Consider the following 20002-nt stretch of genomic DNA (forward strand, 5'->3'; position numbering starts at 1 on the left):
GATGGAGAGCATTGTCATTCTCTGCCTAACACAATATTACAAATAAGAAAATTCTAAATAATAAGTAACTTGTGCAAATTCACACAGATATTAAATGGAGAAGCTAGGTCTTTTTCTTTCTTTTTTTTTTTTTGAGACAGAGTCTCGCTCTGTTGCCCAGGCTAGAGTGAGTGCCGTAGTGTCAGCCTAGCTCACAGCAACCTCAAACTCCTGGGCTTAAGCTTAAGCGATCCTCCTGCCCCAGCCTCCTGAGTAGCTGGGACTACAGGCATGTGCCACCATGCCTGGCTCATTTTTTCTATATATATTTTAGTTGGCCAGATAATTTCTTTCTATTTTTAGTACAGATGAGGTCTCACTCTTGCTCAGGCTGGTCTCGAACTCCTAACCTTGAGCGATCCACCCGCCTCGGCCTCCCAGAGTGCTAGGATTACAGGCGTGAGCCACCGCACCCGGCCTGAGAAGCTAGGTCTTTACTTAGGTCTTTTAACCCCAATTCCAACGAACTTATACAATAGTTATCTCTGTACATAATCAAATAATGCAGTTAGTTTGCTAATGCAAATACATTCTCATTTAATCCTTAAGACACTGAGATAATCCTTGCATTTGTTGCAGATTTGGGGGGGAATATAAGGAAAAGTCCTGATTATTCCCATTATAAACATTATGTGGAATCCCACTTTAAAGATGATATTTGGGACTTTGTAGGCTGGTTATGTTTCCTGTGCTCCCAGTGTAGCCAGATCTGTGATGAAGCAGTGTGGTGGAGTGGAAAGACCATTACCCCCTCAAGTATCAAATGACAGTTTCATTTTCATTTTGCTTTTTAGTTTATTGAGCCATAATTCTCTCTAGGCAATGTTTTGGGTTCTGGGGACACTGGGATGAAAAGAGAGAAGAGGTCTCTGCTCTCATGGAGCTTGCACTTGGGCACTCAGTCTAAGCAGGCAGTGTGGGACCTGCCGTTGTATCTATTATCCATTCATGTCATTGACCACTTCTATTAATACATGATTGATGGCTTGCCATGTTGATTGATTTTTTTCACCCATCCATCCATATACTTATTTATTGAGGGCCCAGAACTCACCTAGGACTTCTGAGAAAATGCTTTCTACAATCAATGGAGAAAGAGACCAATGTAACCTTTCCAAGGTTTCAGTGTTCCATGGAACACATCTTTTATCCCTTGTTCCAACTTAGGTATATTGGAACCTGGAGGTGGTCAAGAATTATTGACAATAACAAAATCCAAGTTCATTGTTTGAGTACCACGCTATTATGAGGAATTTAAAATTTGGAAAACGGCTTTACAGAAAATAAAAATCACAATCAAAATGGATACAAGGAATTGAAGATGACTTAACCAGAATATATTCCAGTTATTAAACTCAGAGATGGGAACTTGAGAGACCTCCTTCCCTTCCAATGTTCCAGTGTTCTCTTCCAATGTGTTCCGAAGCACAATAAAGAGAAAAACCCCACTGGCTAAGAAAAATATTGCCTAGCTGTGCTGTAATTCAAAGCAGGTTTCCAAATATTCCTTCTGAAAATTTTTTGAGTCTCAGAGCAACAGGGGTAACCACAGCCCCCAAGTGTGAATGATGCTGCCAGGATGAGGGGCGGGGGGAACCCAGCACCTTTTTAACAAATGTACTGTCAAGGCAAATACAATAAAAATCAAATCAATTTTCTGTGGCTCCCATCTCCCCTAGCCTGTCTGTGAACCTGTGCCTATGGATTCTGTGAGTGCAAGAGCTCTTCAACAAATGGATTTACGAACAGAAACTGGACAAAGTGGTTTAATAAATGAGACAGACATTTATCTCCTTCCATTCTCCCACCCACTCCCCTTGGCTTTTCTGGTTTTGCTAAAGGTACTACCTACCCCTTCTTTGGTCTCTTGGCATGGAACCATCTATGAATTCTTCTCTTTCTTTGCTCCTAACATCCACTGGTTTCCAAAATCTTTTTGATTTTATTGTCAAGATGTCTTTTCTTCTGTTCTCTTTACTCACTTTATTTCTACTTTCTAATGTCCCATTCTCTCTCCCAGTGCTTCCCTCTACTGAAATTGCTTTTTCCATGGTGACTGGTGACTGCCATGTTGCTCACACTCAAAGTCACTGTTCTGTTTCAAATAATGCTGTGAGCATTATTTAATTCTCTCCCTCCTGAGACATCCTTGGCCCCACATTCTCATGGCCACACCTCTTGGTCTTCACTGCTAATGTTCCCTCCTTGGCCTCTAATGTTGGAGTTCTTCAGGGCTTAGTCCTCAGCCCTGTTCACAACTTTTTCTAGGTGGTCTCATCCATCCTGAGATCTTTATTATTTTATTATTAAAGTAATGCATTCACTTGCCTGAAAATTTTCAAAACACAGAAGTACAAAAAATAAATGTGAAAATCTACCTTCGTTCCTTTGTCCTCAGTAGTTCCTCAGCCTCAATTAATTTTAACCATTTGTATTTTTAGTTCTTTTGCTTTACTCCAATACTCTGAGTAATATTAAATATATTTATCCTTCTACTAATTGATTTGTTAACTTCATGTAGCATCTGTTCATTCCTCACCATGGAAGAGAGGAATTAGCTTGCTGATAGTACCTTACATTGACTCTCCAAACTTTTTGTTATGTGGTTTACAGTTGTTCTATTGTTTACTTTGGTATAATGCCTAACCCCCTTCTAGATGCGTCACCACTTTTGATGATATTGCTTGCTTTACTGTGAAAGACCAGGAGATAATCACACCCGTGCTTTCCATGTCACCGTCCCGCATCACTGCCTCCACCTCACTTCTCTCAGCTGCGCACTGCTTTCTAGTCAGTTGGCTTTCTCTTTGACTCTCTCCCTCTTTTCCTGCCTTCGATTGGAGTGACCAAGCTTTCCCTATTCCTCAGGCCCCTTTACTGATTTGAAAAGTTATGCATACACTTTATATTCTTTTCCATGGTTACCCTTATAAGTTTAATATGCACACTCCATGTCACCTAACATTAATCAATGTCTCTATCTTCTTATGAAAGAAGGTCGAGTCACAAAATGTTCAGATGTCCCTTCAAGTGCAAGCTTGCTGCAGGGAGTGTAGTGAGCTGGCAGCTCCCACTTGCTGCGCCTTGAGGATCCACAGCGTTTCCATGCTGAAGCCCTGCTCTCCGTGCGCTGCCCCCAGCTGAGCTCAGGAGGAGCGCCGGAGCCTGCTGTTTCTGCCTAACATGGGACTCCTTTGCCAGGCTGGTCTGCTCTGGCCTTCCCCACTGGCCTGAGGCGCTCAGAGACGCACTGCCATCTCACGCTGTCCCTCCTCCATCCTTCTTTGAATCCCCTCCCCTTCCACATATGTCAGATTGGTGTCACAATCTGAAGGACGTCCCTGACTACTCCTGCTTCATGTCCCCTCTACTTGTCTCAGGTGTTCCCCTGTAACAGGTCTCTTGCACCTCTCACTCCACTGTGGCATCTGATTCCATCATGGCGTCTGCTTCCTGGAGAACCCAAAATGACGTCAGCATTTTCTCAGCATCCCTGTGTTTACTTGAGCTTCTTGTACTCCTGCCATTCTGTTCAGCCCAGGTTCTTCCTTAGAGCACCATTCTCATCACCCTGAGTTTGTCTCCAAGGCCCTGCATGACTGGTACCCCCTTACCTGTCCAACCAACCTCATCTCCACCCCACCAGTAAATATGCTCAACCTCGTAGCCCTCCTTTTGGCTTCTGTTGTCACATGGCCTTCTTCCCTGGGTATTGCTGTCTTCATGTGTCTTCTACTCTTATAAGAATATCCATTGGAGTGGATTTAGGACACCATACTCCACTATGACCTCATCTTAACTAATTACATCTGTGAAGACTCTATTTCCAAATAAGTTTACATTCTGAGTTTCCAGGTGTACATGAATTTCAGGGGGAATACTATTCAGCCTAGTACAGCCTTGAACTCCAATTTTGCACCCCTCCCCACCACCCCACCACAGCGTTATGAGAATTTTTAAAACTCTGTTCACCTTCTCATCTTTTAGGATTACTTTGGAATGAGCAAATGCCTTGGGGGCATATGTTCACCAAACATCTGGCTTACGCTCTGTCTTTTCTTAAGTTTGTTTGTTTTATGGGAAGGTTGACTTGATACAAACTTGTCAATCATAGCCTGAAATGGATGTCTTTTATAATGTTTTAATTTAAATATTTTTCCTCCATCATTTCTGTTGCTCTTCATTCCTTCTTGGGCATTTAATTTCCATTTAGTATCATTTCCATTCTGCCTGAAGGACTTTAGAATTCCTTGTGGTATAAGTTTTCTAGTGAAAAACTCTCTTGGTTTTCTTTTAACTTAAAATGTCTATTTTGTCTTTGTTACTGAAGGATATTTTTGCTGGATATAGAATTCTGTATTGACAGTTGTTTTTTTTTTAATCACTTAAAAATATTGTCCCACTCTCTCTGGTCCTTCATAGTTTCTGATGAGAAGTTGGCTGATAATTGTTGTATCCGTGTATACTGTGACACTGACTCTGACTACTGACTTCTGAGTCTGTCCCAGTGTGGTTACCCTTCTTGATATCCATAGAGCACCCTGAATCTGTAAATTTGTGTTTCATAAAATTTGGAAAATATTTGACAATCAATTCTTCAAATTTCTCCCCATTTTTTTTGTTGTTTCTCTTCTTTCTGAGACTAATTACATGCATGCAATTGGGTCTAACAGATCCCTGCGGCACTGTTTATTTTTTTACAATCTTTTCCCCCTCTGCTTGGTGTGATGATTGGATTACAAATCAAAGAAATGCTTGAAGTTGGGTATACTTGTAATTGCAAATGGGAAACAGAATGTGTGTTAGAGTAATTAATAGTCATGTAAGTGTAGCAATAAGGAAAAAGGTATATAGCTGTATGAGGAGGGGGCGGTCTTTCCAATGAGCCTCTTGAATGTCCCAATCTCCAAACAGGAAAGAACACACAACTGATAACATGTGAAATAAGTTTTATAAAATGTGATATGTAAGCCATAGTTCTACGTGCTCTGTGAGAGTGTAAGTGAAGAATTTTTTTATCATCAGAGAAATTAAGGGAAGAAAAATCTGATCTCCATGTCATGAAGACACCTATAGCATCTGTGTGTGAGTTCTCCCCCCACCCAACCACATCTATTTGAATTGTGATGTACTTTTCACTGGGAAAGTTTTAGGTAGTACAGTTTATTTGGAGGACACTATGGTAGGGAGTGAGAGGTTGCAGACAGTTTGGAGATTATGCATTGTCACAGAACTCACAGAAAGATCAAAGGAAGGTAAACTAGGGGGTTCCAGTCTTGTTAACCTGAGAATAGAACGGTAAAAACAATATTTAAAATTGATAACATTTCTGTGGCAGTCAAAGACTTTGTTGTCTCAGGATTTTATTTATATGTAATTGCATAATTAGAAATTATATAATTGTTGTTGTCGCTATTTCATCAGTTTTAAAGTAATCCTTATAGATTTTCTCTTTTCCTTTAAAATTCTATAAATCCTATCTCATCATCATGGCTTTGTTACTGTGTATTTGGTTAAAGACAGAGTATTGATGCTTTAAAATATTTGAAGACAAAGTTTGAATCACTCTTTAATAATACTCATATCCAAACATTGACCCAAATAGGGTTAGCTGGATGCACTCACGTACATGAGGGCATATGTCTCAAGGGGAAAATGCTGCTATAAATTTTTGAAACTTTTTTTCATAAAACATAATAATTTTTAATTTAGTAGAGTAAATCGGTTATAGCATAAAGGTAAATAAAGCTGTCCTCTACCCACAAACCATTAATGCTCAATTTAAATTTAAGAATTTCAAGATAAACTAATCAGTAACAGTTTTTCTCAAATTAAGCCAACCATCAAACTCTTTTTGAAAAATACATTTTCCCCTCTGCTTTGAGAATAATCATTGATCTTTCATTTGTTGCTTTATTTGTTGGCAAATGAAAGCATATGAGGGGCAGGGGAGCCCATGGAGTATGACCATCTCATAGACGTTAAATCTGCAAGTGGGGCCGTGGATCCCAGGAGGTGGTGCTCAGCCCCAGCAAGTGTCTCTGTCTCCCACTCCTAGGAGTGCTGACCTCTGAAGTGGCTTGGAGTGGAGCCAACAAGAGAGGAATTCAGGTCCTCTTGGAATCTTATGGGGACTATTTTGTATTCCCTTGGGAACTCTTGCGACTTGAGCTCTTCTACCTGCAGTCATAGGTCTGAAGTAGGGAGTGGGGAAGACGTGTGGCTGTGGGTAAGACTAGGCTGGCATCTTGATGCAGAATAAAGAATAAAGCTCTTGCTGAGTCTCCAGCAGGTGGTTCTTGTCCAGTCCCCTGGCTGTGGCTTGTGACTATCATTTACTAGAACTTCAGGGAGGAAGGGATGCTTAGATGTTGAGGAGTCCTGTCTATGTAGCTCCCCTGGCTTATGCAGGGGTAAGAAAACCTTCTTCTTTGTGCCCAGGTATTTGGTTTCTCATGTTTTCCAGCCTCCTTTTAACATGTATCTTCTCAAATCTCAGGCTTTAGGTCCTCTCCTTCTTGGTCAATCTATGGAATCTCAGGAAAGAATCTAGTACCCACCATTTACCTTTTTTGGGGGGTGGATAGCTCTTCTATTTTAAGACTGAGATCTAAATGTGGAATGAAAGCCTTTGTTTGCTACTACCCAAACTAGGCAGGAGGTATTTGGGAGAGGAAAAGGTTCATCTAATCTATTAAGGGGAAAAGTTGACCTTAGAGTAAGGATATAATCTAACAAGTTTGGTTATGAGTTGTAAATCCCTAAAATGTGATCTTTCAAGGTACCATGGAATTCCAGATGAGCTGAGTTGGAACCTTCCTGTGCAGAATCTGAACACAGCATTTCCTGATGACCAGTTGCTCTGTCTCAGTCTTCTGGTAGTTTAGACACTCCTTCCTCACATGCTGCACCAAAACTTTGTTAAGGAAATGCAATCTCTTAGTGCCATTCCCAAGGAATATTTGTTAATTGAAGCTGATTCACCATCCCAAAGAGTTCTGATGTTATCAGTGGTCTGTCCAATGACAACAGTCTTGAAAATGTTATTTCAGGTATTTGCACTGGTCCATTAACCTTGCTTCTGTTGTCTCCTGGAACTGCAATCCTAGCTGAATCTCAAATTTGGATATTCATATACTCATTCATTCATTCAGTCAAGCATTTAACATTAATTGAGCGTCAACTCTTGTCACTTAACTAAACCCTGGGGGTACTAAGATGAGTAAAACCTCAGAATTCCACAATTGTTGGAGACCCTAGAAATCATGTAATCAAAAGCAAGAGAATCAGGATAAAATACTCCATGATGCATAAAAAATGGCTTCTCTGCTCAAGAGAGGTGGGAAGCCAAGAATAACTCCGTGTGCCAAGTTCACAGACTCAGAGACTGTTATAGCCACAAAGTGCCATGGAGATTCTGTTGTTTTTTAGTGCTTTCTGCTGTTTGCCTTACAGTTAACAAGGTCAACCTTGCCAGGAATGAACAAGAAACCAGGTGACCTCAAGAACTGAGGGGACGTGCCCTTTCCTTCTTCCCCAAACCCCTCACGTGCTCATGGATGTCTAGGATTTTTGAATAGAAACTGAGGTCATTGCATATTTTAAGGATGTTTAAATAGACCTAAATCTAACAAGGGTGTTAATAACTGAAGTCTTTCCATTTTTGGAAAAGAGTGGGAAGAGAGAGGGCTGGAGGGCACTGATAACTTGGGTGAAGGGTTTCTACTCAGCAGGGAAAAAGAAAAATTTTGATGAGGTCACAGTTTTGTTCAACAGCTACCAGCCTGTTAAAAATAACTATAGTTAAACTCAATCTGCATTTAGCTGTATTAGCAGATTGTTACATGCTTAAAATCCCTGGAGAGGTGCTCCTTAGAATCGTGAGCTAATATTTATACTGAGCATCGAGGGGATGGTTTTGAATATTGAAAATGCGCTGCAGTAGAAGTTTTTTTATTATGATTTGGAATGCTTGTCTATATTACCTTTTTAGGAACTAGTGGAAGACAGTGTTGTTCTCCTTTGGCATTTGTGAAACACAAGCTTTCTTCTCCATAGCTCTCCTACTGCCAGAAACTGTGTGTATGCTCACACACACACTATTAAGAAGGAATAATTCAGGATTTCTGAACATCTTTATTTAGGCTATTTTCTTTCAAAACAATAAAATGTATTACACGTTCCTTTTAATGAAAGAGAAAGCAAACACTAAAAGATATAACATCTGCTGGAAATATAATCTAAATTGAAAACTTGTGCAGACATTAAGGACCAAGGGAGAAAATATAGGGGCAGGAAGTATGGCAAGATGTTAATGCTAAAAGCAGTTTTTAAAAACATCATGCATGATAGAAAGTGCATAGATGAAATATTTTGGGAGCAAAAAAGCACCCAATTATAATCTTATCTGAAGATTGACAGCAGTGTTTATTTGCTCTTGGCAAATAAATCTTAATTAATCTTGCAATGTATTCCCAATGAGTTTTCAGATCTTAAAGGATGGAATGGCCATATTCGCTGACCATCTAAGGATTGAAACTTTCTTTCAGAAACTGTAATTCTTAGTTAAATTACTAAATTCATTAATCCCTTACAAGGGAGTAAGAACTACTGCTTATTTCTTTTCCATATTAGTCACCTAAAGGAAGTTTGTGTTTTTCAGCTGTTATAATGTAGTCCCTTAAGTAACTAATATCATCTAATCCTTTTGGTAACAGAACTTTTGTTTGGTATAGGGACTAGAAAACCAACTGGAGGAGAGCTTTGTTTTACCTAACAAGGTCGTGGTGTCGTGAGGATCAAGTGAGAAGAAAGTGTATTGAAAAATTATAAAGTACATAAAATGCAATGTGAAATTATGATGTCTGATTACCCACACAGCTGCAGTGAAATACAGCACTGTACACGCCTGCAGGCTTTGGAGCCTAGTCCTGTAGGTAGGTAAATTAGGCAGCCATTGATGTGGTATAATTTCAAGATTTCCATAAGCTCTACCCACTTCCTCAGTAACAGAACCACTGCTTTGGACTGAGATACTGGCTCCAGAAAGTGTCGCTGGAAGGACCTCCCTACAAGGTAGCGATAACAAGTTAACTATTTCATCATACTAACCAACTCTTCTCTAAAGAAAGCCTAGCTGTGAGGGAAGGAAACACAGGACAGATAATTTTTGCAGGCCTGAGTGTGAAGTTAGGTTGGAAAGTTCTAGACATAGTTCATTCTGGGCAGGACAAGCCCTGGGCAGTGTCATGGTGGGAGGTCCTGGCAATTGAGGGACAGCACGGGAGCACTGTGTCACTTGTTGGGGACAGAAGAGAGAGGAGAGGAAGTATGGAGAGTGAGGGCACACGTCTAGGGCCTGCGTTGCCTGTGCCACAGTCAGCTCAGCCTACTCCTATGCGCCTGACCTCGGTTCATTGATCTCTGAGCATGCCCGCTCTCCTCATAAAGCACCTTTGTTTTCTGCCCAGCACACAAACATCACGACCCGTGTCTGAGAATGTTGGGAATTTTACTAGGTCCATAAAGTTTTAGCTGTGGTCTAGTCCACCGAGGCCAAAATAAATAAATAGAGAGAGTGTAAGGGTAACAATTTTTTTTTTTTTAAAAACCTGGCTTATAGAAAGAAAAACTACTGAAGCTCTAAAATAACTTTGTCACAGTGGTTTTAGAGGGGATTTCTACTTACCAACTAAGAATTCTGTAAAGTGCAGGCTGAGAAACTGCAGTCAAAATGCAGCCAACAAATTCACTTTTCAGATTTCTCTGAGAATATTCTCTTCTGTAGAGTTGGGTTAAGAGGTTAAAATGCTTGACAACCAATTGGCCACAGTCCTGAAGCTAACTGGGTAAAAAAGGAAAATGCCTTGGCTCTGAGAGTTGGGCTTTCTGGGTAAATATTAAGGATAAAATTAATTATGTTGATAATGTGATAAATTTCCCAATGAACCTGTTCACTGTTTTCCCAAGGTTCAAAATCCGTATCAGTCAAATTTCTCCTGCTAACGTCTTTGTCGTGTCATGATAATAATATTAATTATGGTCACTATTAACTATAATAATGTTTTGAGTGCTTACTATGTGCCAGGCACTGTTGTAAAACTTGGAATGCATTCACTAATTTACTTCTTACTATGTGAATTAGCTCCTGGTGTAATCCTTCATTTTACAGTTGAGAAAACTGAGAAATCAGTTAAGTGTGCAGTCCCTAACCCCTGGGCCGCAGACCAGTACCAGCGAGCAAGTGAGCAAATCTTCATCTGTATTTACAGCCGCTCCCCATCACTCGCATCACCACCTGGGCTCTGCCTTCTGTCAGATCAGCGGTGGCATTAGATTCTCATAGGAGCATGAACCCTACTGTAAACTGCACATGCGAGGGATCTAGCTTGTGCGCTCCTTATGAGAATCCAGTGTCTGATGATCTGAGGTGGAGCTGAGGCAGTGATGCTAGCGCTGGGGAGCAGCTGCAAATGTAATAAATGTAGTAGTGTGCTTGTATCATCCTGAAACCATCCTCCCAACTGCCCATCTGTGGAAAAATTGTCTTCCATGAAACCGGTCCCTAGTGCCTAAAAGGTTGGGCATCACTGAGTTAAGTAACCCGGCCTAGATCACACACAGCTAGTAAGTTGAGAACCTGGGATGAATAAATGTGTATTTAGCTCTCAGCTCTTAAGGTTATAAAAAACTTACAAATAAATTTCTAGCTACTCTCCTTGTTCAGTGTGCCTTTTGCCATCATCATCATTATCAATAACATTTTTGAGTATCCAGTATGTGTAGTGGGGATGCAATTAATTAGTGGCAGAAAAATCATAATCTTGGGTAGAAAAAGTGATTTAGAACAATAGCAGAATATGATGCTCCCTATGTGAAATTTAAATATTTATACTTTAAAAACATATAATGTTTATAGAATATATATGTGTTTGTAAAAGACATTCCAGCCTCACGAGAGCAGAGCTTCCTGGTCCGTGAGGAAGGCAGGGGAGAGTGAGAGTCTAGAAATGATATCTTGAAATGGGGACATTTGTTAATTCTGAGTGATATGACTATTATTCTTTGTATTTTTTTGTATTTCTTAAATTTCTAAAAATATAGTAGAAAGGAATATGTGTGGAAGACACCGATTCCTGTGCCAAAGAAGACTTTATTTTAGCTCAGGATTCGACATGTAGACAAAGAAGAGACTAATAACTCAAGGTTTCAAATTAGTACCATAGGGTGTAAGGCTTGTGCGACTTCAAAGGATAGATCACTCAAGGTCAGGGGAACTGGGCAGAGCTTCATAGAGAAGGGGAGTTGTGAGTTGGGCCTTGAAGGCTTAACCTAGAAAAGTGGGGAGGAGGGAGTTCCAGGCAAAGAGCTGAACAGAAGGCTGAACAGAGTAGGGTGGAAACCTAGGGATGCCATCCACATTAGCATGGAAGAGTCGAATGAGACAATGCACACAGAGCATCTAGTGTGGACCTGGTATGATATGCATAAATTTAATTAAGCCAATACCATACAACAAAAGAGGCATTACTCGGCCTGTGAATGTATTTGATTCTCATGATCCTGTAGTTTATTGTTGAGAGTCACACTGAAGGGCGTTTCCTACCTTTATGTGAATCTCATGGGACCCATGACTTTAAGGAGTCATCTTGTTTATGAAGACAAACCCCCACTTAAAGACCCACTGCAAAAATGGCCACCATATCTTTCTAGAATATTTTCTCTTTGTTTTATCTCCAGAGCTACCCCAGAAGTGGTATGAGAAAGATCAGTCCATAAAGTTTAGAAATAGTTATTTTTCATTTTTTATTCATTCATTGAATTCCAACCATACACCCTCAAACAGTATCAGAAGAGTGAACACACACACACATACAACAAAAGCATGAGGCAGAAGGAGAAAAGTCCAATGGGAGACAAGGATAAAGTGGTGTGAGAGTTGAGAAGAAGGACAATTAAAGCCTTGCTAACTGACCTTTGAAAAGATTGATTCCTGATTGCTCCTTGGTTTTCTAATTGGGTTAACAGTTGATTTCATGACTGTTGCAGCAAATCTTCTCTGAGATAGTTGAGGAGTTTGAGTGTCAGAGCACAGATTGTGACCTTCTCCTTAGCCTGTCCACATGGTACAATCATGTGGGACATTTGCCACGAGGCCCCTGAGAAAGAAAATAGATGTATCCATGGGTGTCCGGGTGTCGTGGCTGTGGAAGGAAGCCAAGACACCAAACCCAACTCCTCTCAAACCCCTCCCATCCTGCAACACATCTGCTTAGTCTCTTCCCAGGCCCAGTTCTCAGTGCTCTCACAGTTTGAGTGCTGCCTTTTAGGATGGATGTGGCAGATGGGGATACGAATGGCCCCCACTGAACTACAACCCGGGTGGTGTCCATTTTGCAGTTGGTCCATTTCTCTGAGGGAAGGTATACAGATCTGAGGTGGGTCTTGGAACATCACCTGGGCGCTCTGTGTCATGCCCACCTTGGAAGCCCCTCTCTGAGCAGGCTTGGATCCTTTAAATATTGTGCTTCCTCACCTGCCATTGGCTCCTGGGCTCAGCTTTTCACTGGTCCTCCCCCAAGACTGTCATATCAGAAGTAGTATCTTATCTCTCCTTGGCTTATTCTGAGGGGAGGGAGAGTGGGGGAGTGTAACTATTAATGTCTCAGTTGCTTTAGCTTATTCAGAAGAGCATATTTAGTAATACTCAAGAATGATAACATTTTTTTGTAGTCCATTCTCTTTATCTATAGGTCAATATACTTTCGACACATAAACATATTGAGGACCTGGACCTACATAGACTGAATGTTATTTTTACTTATTCATCCAAAATGAGATAATTGAAATAATATTTTGAAAACTCCCCCATACATCTTGCTAGTCACTTTATCTTTGTATGTTCCTTATTGATACTGCCCAACTGAGAGGGCTCTTAAAAGAAAACCTACAGAGGTATGTGATAGTTAATCAAAGTAGAATAATTTAAATATGGACAGTGGAAGAACCAGACCTCCTGAGTCCTTGCTCAGAGCCCAGTAACTGAAGGATTTTAAAGCTAATTGAAGTTTTAGAGAGGAGAATCCAAAGTTCCTTACATATTCCAAGGCAGAATAGCAAAATGGCTAAAAAGTATGGAAAGTGGAGCGAGACTACCTGATTAAAATATGGCTCCTGATATGTGCTGGTTATGTAACCCTGTTCTTCAATCCCTTTGTGTGTAAAATGCATGTTCCAGGTTGGGCTCTGTGGAAGCAGATGATAAGACAGAGTTCGGTGTGCAGGGCATTGATTAGAGCTCAGAACCTGCTAAAGGAGGAGGGAGGACAAGAATCGAGCAGAGGGAGAATTCACACAGTGATGCAGGCCTGGCAGTGCAGGGACTAACCCAGTGGGGAGCCCGGGAGTGAATATTGCCCACCAGCATCATGCTATGGCAGGCTGCTGACACAGGCTTCCTGGGGGGAGAGCATGACCCTAGACAAGGCAGCTCCGCAGCTGAGACAGGCCCTGATGGAGCTGGAGGGTGTCTGCTGACCACACTCTCCAGCAGCTGAGAAGTGAATCCTTTTTTGCAGTGGGATCTTGGTGAGGCATCTCTACGTCTATCAGAAAGCAAGTAATAGTAATACCTATCTTGTAATTTTGTGATGAGGATTGAGTGAGTCGTTATATGGAGAGTTCTTAGAAGAGTGTTTGTGGCTGTTATTGTGTGTGCATATGTGTGATGCTTCTGTTCCTTGGCTAGAATCATGGAGAATGATTTCTAGAAGGTAATGACCTAAAGTGAGTGCTTCCACATCTCATTTGCTCTCTCTCTGTCATTGCAAATTTCCCTGCTGGAAATTCATAGGTTATTTTATGAATTACTTTGTTAGGCAATTCAGGTGGTCTTAACTTTTTTGTTTTCTGGATGTTGTGGGTGTTACAAATCCTTCAAATCACCCTGGGCAGTCATGATGTGAAGCTAGGCCTGTTTTTCCACTAGATGATAAAATGTGAACAGAATACAAGGAGCCAAGCACAGCTAACAAAGGATGTGACTCAGGTTGGGGCCCCAAGGGAAGGGTGATCAACCTTAAAAGGAAGCAAACGGATCACTTTGCATTGAGTCCTCAATTCAAACTCTGGAAGAGCAGGGGGCTCTGCATGGCTGACTTTGACCAAGCGGCGACACACAGAAGGCCTAGCCTAGCTCTCTAGACTGGCTGGCTTCTGAAATTTCATAGTCTGGTTCACATCTCAAATGGTGTGAGCTCTAGGAGCAAAGAACCCTAGAGCCTTCAAAACTGTCTTGGGTTAATTTTCAGATTGAATTGGGAAGCAAAGAGCTCTCGTTGACAAAGAAGAGAAGATATTTGCTTCCTGGGAAATGGTGGTTGGTACTAGGATATATTCATTTGAAAAATGAATCCAGAGCTCAAAGTCTTGACTTGAAGGAGCTCACAGTATGAAAAAGAGAGACAGCACGATCTCTGAGAAAAATATGTACATATATACACATAAAAATATGAACTTACATGGGAACTCTTAGAGTTTGAGAGCTACTTCGTGGCTAGGTTACTGAAGGTATTATTGAGAGTTACTGGAGGTATTATTGAGAGTAGAATCTGAAGAGACGAGTCTGGAAAGATTATAAGGACAATAAACATTTTGAAGAACATTTTGAAGGAGAGGAGGAGGTCATGAGCAATTGAAAAAGAGGACCCCTTGAGAATAGAAGTTTGTGAGTTCTACCTTGAACAACTCAGGGGCCAGGGGTACTGACCCCACCCCCCTCCCACATAGTCAAAAATGCACATATAAATGTTGACTCCCCCAAACTTAACTGCTAATAGCCTGCTGTTGACTGGAAGCCTTACTGCTACCATAAACAGTTGATGAACACATATTTTGTATGTTATATGTATCATATACTGTAGTCTTACAATAAACTATTGAAAAGAAAATGCTAAGAAAATCATAAGGAATAGGGAATTACATTTACTATTCATTAAGTGGAAGTAGATCATCATAAAGGTCTTCATCTTTGTCATCTTCATGCTGAGTAGGAGGAAGAGGAAGAGGAAGGGTAGGTTTTGCTCTCTCAGGGGTGGTAGACGCAGACATACCCGGTGGAACTTTTATTGAAAAAAATTCACATATAAGTGGACCTGTGCAGTTAAAACCCACGTTGTTCAAGGGTCAACTGTATACAGAAACCATGTATCTATTACTTTGGTATCCCTGGAACTTTACATAGCATCCGGCACACAGTAGGCTCAAAAAATGTAGGTTGAACTGAGCGCAATCACTAAGGCTGCCACGTAGGGGATGGGCTGGAGTGGATGGGAACAAAGGCAAAGAGAAAAGATGTGACCATGAGCCAGGGATAAGAGGTCTAGTGAGGGCATGACCAGGACACCTGGGAATGGACAAAGAAAGTATGAGACATGTCGTGGATCTGTGTTTCCCAGTCAGGGCTTATAGGTATGTTCTCAGGGCCTAGGAAGTTCTCCCTAAGATTTTGAAAAGTCTGCCTTTTCTTTTTGATCATCTGGATAATCACATTATAACTGAACTCTGCCAAGTGATTTAGGTGCTGTGTTTTCTTTGTATTTGTGGTTGAGTGTTGGTGCCACGTAATTGCCGAAATGACAGTGTTTAACTTTTAATATGCTGGTAAGCATGTCTGACTGCCATTAGGTTGGCCGCTCCTAATGTCAAAATCACAATAACCAATCCTCAGCCACTGCTGTTCAATAGAAGGAGTCTAAACACTGGAAGTGCCCAAAGAACAAGATTGTCCTAAATGATTTTAAAATAATTATAAAAACTTTCTTCATGTAATAATGATTAGCTGTAGAGCATTTGCTCTAGTGAATGCTCAGGAACGTTCAGGCAGCATGAGGCAGCAAGGGGGTGTGAATGGCCATAAATGGTCACCATAGAATCACAACAGCTGCCCCACCCTCCACCATAATATTGAGCTGTGGTGTTGGGGTATTCATTTTGGCTAAACCAAAGTATTAAAATGTTAAATTAAAATTTGGCAAGTATATTTTACATATTCCATTTCTTAATCTAAATACAGGAAAGAAAAAACAAGGCGATGCATTCATGAAATATTGGGATGGAGCAAGTGTTTTTCCATCCCAGTGTACTTTTGGAGTTAAAGCTCTAGAAATTCAGGGAACACTGACCAAGCCATGTGCCAGGACATGCAAAAAATAAAAAATAAAGACCCAAAATGTGCATGTCAAATTATTTTAATCAGTTCCAAAGATGAAATTTCTCCTTTGCAGTGAAATTTGCACTTGAAAGGAATTTTGATAGAGCAAGATTTTGGCTTAATTGTTTGATGTATTGACATGTCGGTTTGTTATGCAAGAAAATGGAATGGTGTAGTAGAGAAATGTACTTTTTAGTTGTTTAGGGCTAATGAGGAAAGAAAAAGGTGATTTCCATATGTAAATGATGCAATTGTGCCAAATGATGTCGTGGTTCACTAGATGAAGGAAATGTTTGCAGTCATTGGAATGGAGAAAAAAGGTTGTAGAGTTATGTTATCATGTGGTAAATAGAGGCATAGATGTGCCGGACTCAGTAGCAGTTAGTCTCATATAGTTTACTGCACAGCGTTTGGTTTGGACATATTACTGAATAATATTACCTGGTTCTTCCCATTAGAATTGCTAATAAACTGAAATGTATAAATGTAATCTGCAAGGGCAACTACTTTTGTCTGTGTTGTTTATCTTGTATCGCCAGTACCTTCGACAGTGCCTGGCACAAAATAGATACTCAATAAAAGCCTTTTGGAATGAATACATTTGACTTTTATTGGTTTAAAACTTTTGTTGTATTTAATTTGTAGATTTTATTGTGTACTCTGACTGTATAAGAACTTTATGCTTGAGAACTTTAAACCTAGGTCTATGTTGTACATATTTAAATGCAATGAAAAATAGTCAAATTCAACCAGAGTCTGTAAAAATTTTTATTTTTATTGGTGTCCATACCTTGCTCTGTTTTATCAAACACTGTAATGGAGTAGGAGTAATCAAGTTACAAACTGTGTTTTTTTTTTTTTTGTGTGTGTGTGTGTGTGTGTGTGTTTTACAGGAGAAAGGAAGTAGAAAGTGGAACAGAGAAAAGAGAAAAAGAGAGAGATTAGAAATAAAGTGAAGATTATGACCCTCAAGAACTTCGAGGAGACTGACATCATTACTACATGTTGGGTTAAATAGTGGCCACTCCCCTCCCCAAAGCATGTGCAACTGGAATTGTGAATGTGACTTTATGTGGAATAAATATCTTTGCCATTGTAATTACGGATCTCAAGACAAAATCATCCTGGATCAGGATGGGCCCTATATCCAATGGTGGGTGTCCTTATAAGAGACAGGAAAGCAGAAGGCAGACACAGAGGGGAAGGCCACATGGAGAGGGAGGCAGAGATTGGGGTGATGCATTTACAAGCCAAGAAACAGCAAGAATTGTGGGCAGCCACAGAAGCTAGGAGAGAGGCACGGAACAGATTCTGCCTCAGAGCCTCTAGAAGGAACCAACCCCGCTGACACTTTAATTTCAGACTTCTGGCCTCCAGACCTGTGAGAGAATAAATTTCTGTTGTTTTAAGCCACCATGTTTGTGGTAATTTGTCACAGCCCTGGGAAATTAATGCAACAGTGGGATATCGAGATAAACAGAATGCATCTTTAGAGCTGATGAAACACTAATACTCTCACTCATGAATGTTTTGTTTTCTTATAGTTTTTTTTTTTTAAAGTAATGTGTCTCCTAAATGGGTTAACATCTCAGAAGCTCTACACAGAGACCTTTAAAAACCACCTAACACCATGAGTGTTAACTCCCACAAAGCAGATTTCTTGTACTGAGGACTTTCTCCGTTTGGCAGGGCCTCGGTTCTTGTCGGTTCCCATCACACATCCTGATCTCTGCCACGTTAACACACATTTGCTTGTGTGTGTGCTCACACACTCCAGTCAGGGGTCTACTTGCATAGTTCCTCTCCCACTTATGGTAAAGAAAGAGCAAAAACAAGGTGACCGGCTTGCTAAGAAAGTTACTCCAAATAATTGTTGCTAACACCAAAAACCAGTGCCAGACACAGTACACAAGATGCTCGCTCATTTTCTGACGTTATAATATGTCCATGGGCTTAAGAATTGTCACATTTCTGTGTGTTGTCTTAATCATTAATCTCCTTCTGCATGTAAGGAATGCTTTTCAATGTTGTTATCCAGAAGTTAAAGTGGGAAAGAGTTCTTTTTCTTTTTACAGATTATTAAAAAACCCCAATTTAAAAATATTTCCAAATATGCACTGAATACATAAAATATCAAATAATCATTGAATAAGTGCCACATCCATGAGGTCTTTTTTTTTTCCTGGCAAGAAGATACATAAATTAGATCAGTATGGGCCCTGCAATCTTCTCTTGAGAAACCTGTGCATTCTTTTCCTGTCACAATGGCTAGAAAAGGCACTTTATATTCTATATTCCAAATAAAGCCTTGAGTTTAGAAATGCTAGCATTTCCATCTGCTTAAATCAGAGTGGACTCTGAAGGGTGGGGAGGGGGTATTATTTTTCATTTCAACCAGTTAAAAGAATTAGCTTTCCAGAAGAACTTTTGAAACCTAACTAGACCTACTTATTCACTAAAAAAAAAAAAAAGAAAAAAAAAAAAAAGGAAAAAAAGAAAAGAAAAGAAAAAAAGCAAAAACTGGAAGAGCCAAGAATCTTTCAGCTCCATAATAGTGGTTGACCAAGCTCTGGCGCTGAACCCTTGTATGTTTCTGCAGGGCCAGAGGACTTTGGGAGCGGAAGTGAGTCTTATAAGGAAGCAGACCTAGGGTGGAAAGATCTGGGCCTGACTCTGTTGTTAACGTGCTCTGCAGTCAGAGGACAAAGTTTCATCTCTGAACTGAATTTACCAGTTCGGATTTTCCAAAGTAAAATTGCCCCCGTCCTAACCCAGAAAAAATGGGGATTATCTCACAGTGAAAACACCCTTAGGAAAGGAGAAGCTGATTAGATGCTACATGCATGTTCCTAAAGCCGGGTGTAAGTTAACTTTAAAAATTGAACCAGATTTTTGATGGATTGGCAAACTTGGTATTTAGGCAACTTCTGTGTTTAATCCATTGGTAAAATGAGTACCTTTTATATTATGTGTTCATGTGTTAGGTTCACAAACAGTAAGGCCCCTGGGTCAGGAGGGCGGGGAGGTGAGGCTGTGTAGTAGATGACAAGAGGCTTTGGAGATAATTCTACGTGGGCTCAAATCGTACCTCGCTCACTTCCTAGCAGTGTGACCTTAGGAAAAAGATTTAACCTCTCTGACTCTCTATTCTCTCAATTGTAAACTAAGCATAACTGTAGGGAATTCAGATTTGCTGGTGGGGGATCAAAGGAGGTAATATAGAGGCAGATGCCCAGCATGGTCCCTGGCTCCAGGGAGGTCCTCTCCATGAACATACAGCTAAGTCTTATTTCTCCATACTCTAAACAAGTGAGCATCACCCAATCCTTCATTGAGTTCCATTGGTCTATCTAGGTTCCTTATATCCTGGCATGCTTGAATATTACTTTATGTCTAGACCAAGTTAAGGTTTTATTAATATTTGGCTGTAAGTGTTAGAGGCCCCAAATAGCAGCAGCTTAAACTAGATAAGAATTTATTTCTCTCTAGTGGAAGTCTGGAGATAGACAGTGCAGATGGTCATTCTGGTCATGAATCCTGGGGGACCTAGGAAAGTTTTGTTTTGTTTCTCCATCATGCAAGTCTTTCATTCCAAGTTATCTCATGATCCATTATGGCTGCTCTAGCTCCAGCCATCATGTCTCCATTCTGGCTAACAGAAATGAAGGATGAATAAAGGAAAAAAATATAGGCAAAGGGCATCCCTTATCATCTTTTCACAAAACATAAAAGCACTTTCATCTTACCAGTCAC

The sequence above is a fragment of the Lemur catta genome, chromosome 5 (genome assembly GCF_020740605.2).
Source record: "Lemur catta isolate mLemCat1 chromosome 5, mLemCat1.pri, whole genome shotgun sequence".
Taxonomy (NCBI): domain Eukaryota; kingdom Metazoa; phylum Chordata; class Mammalia; order Primates; family Lemuridae; genus Lemur; species Lemur catta.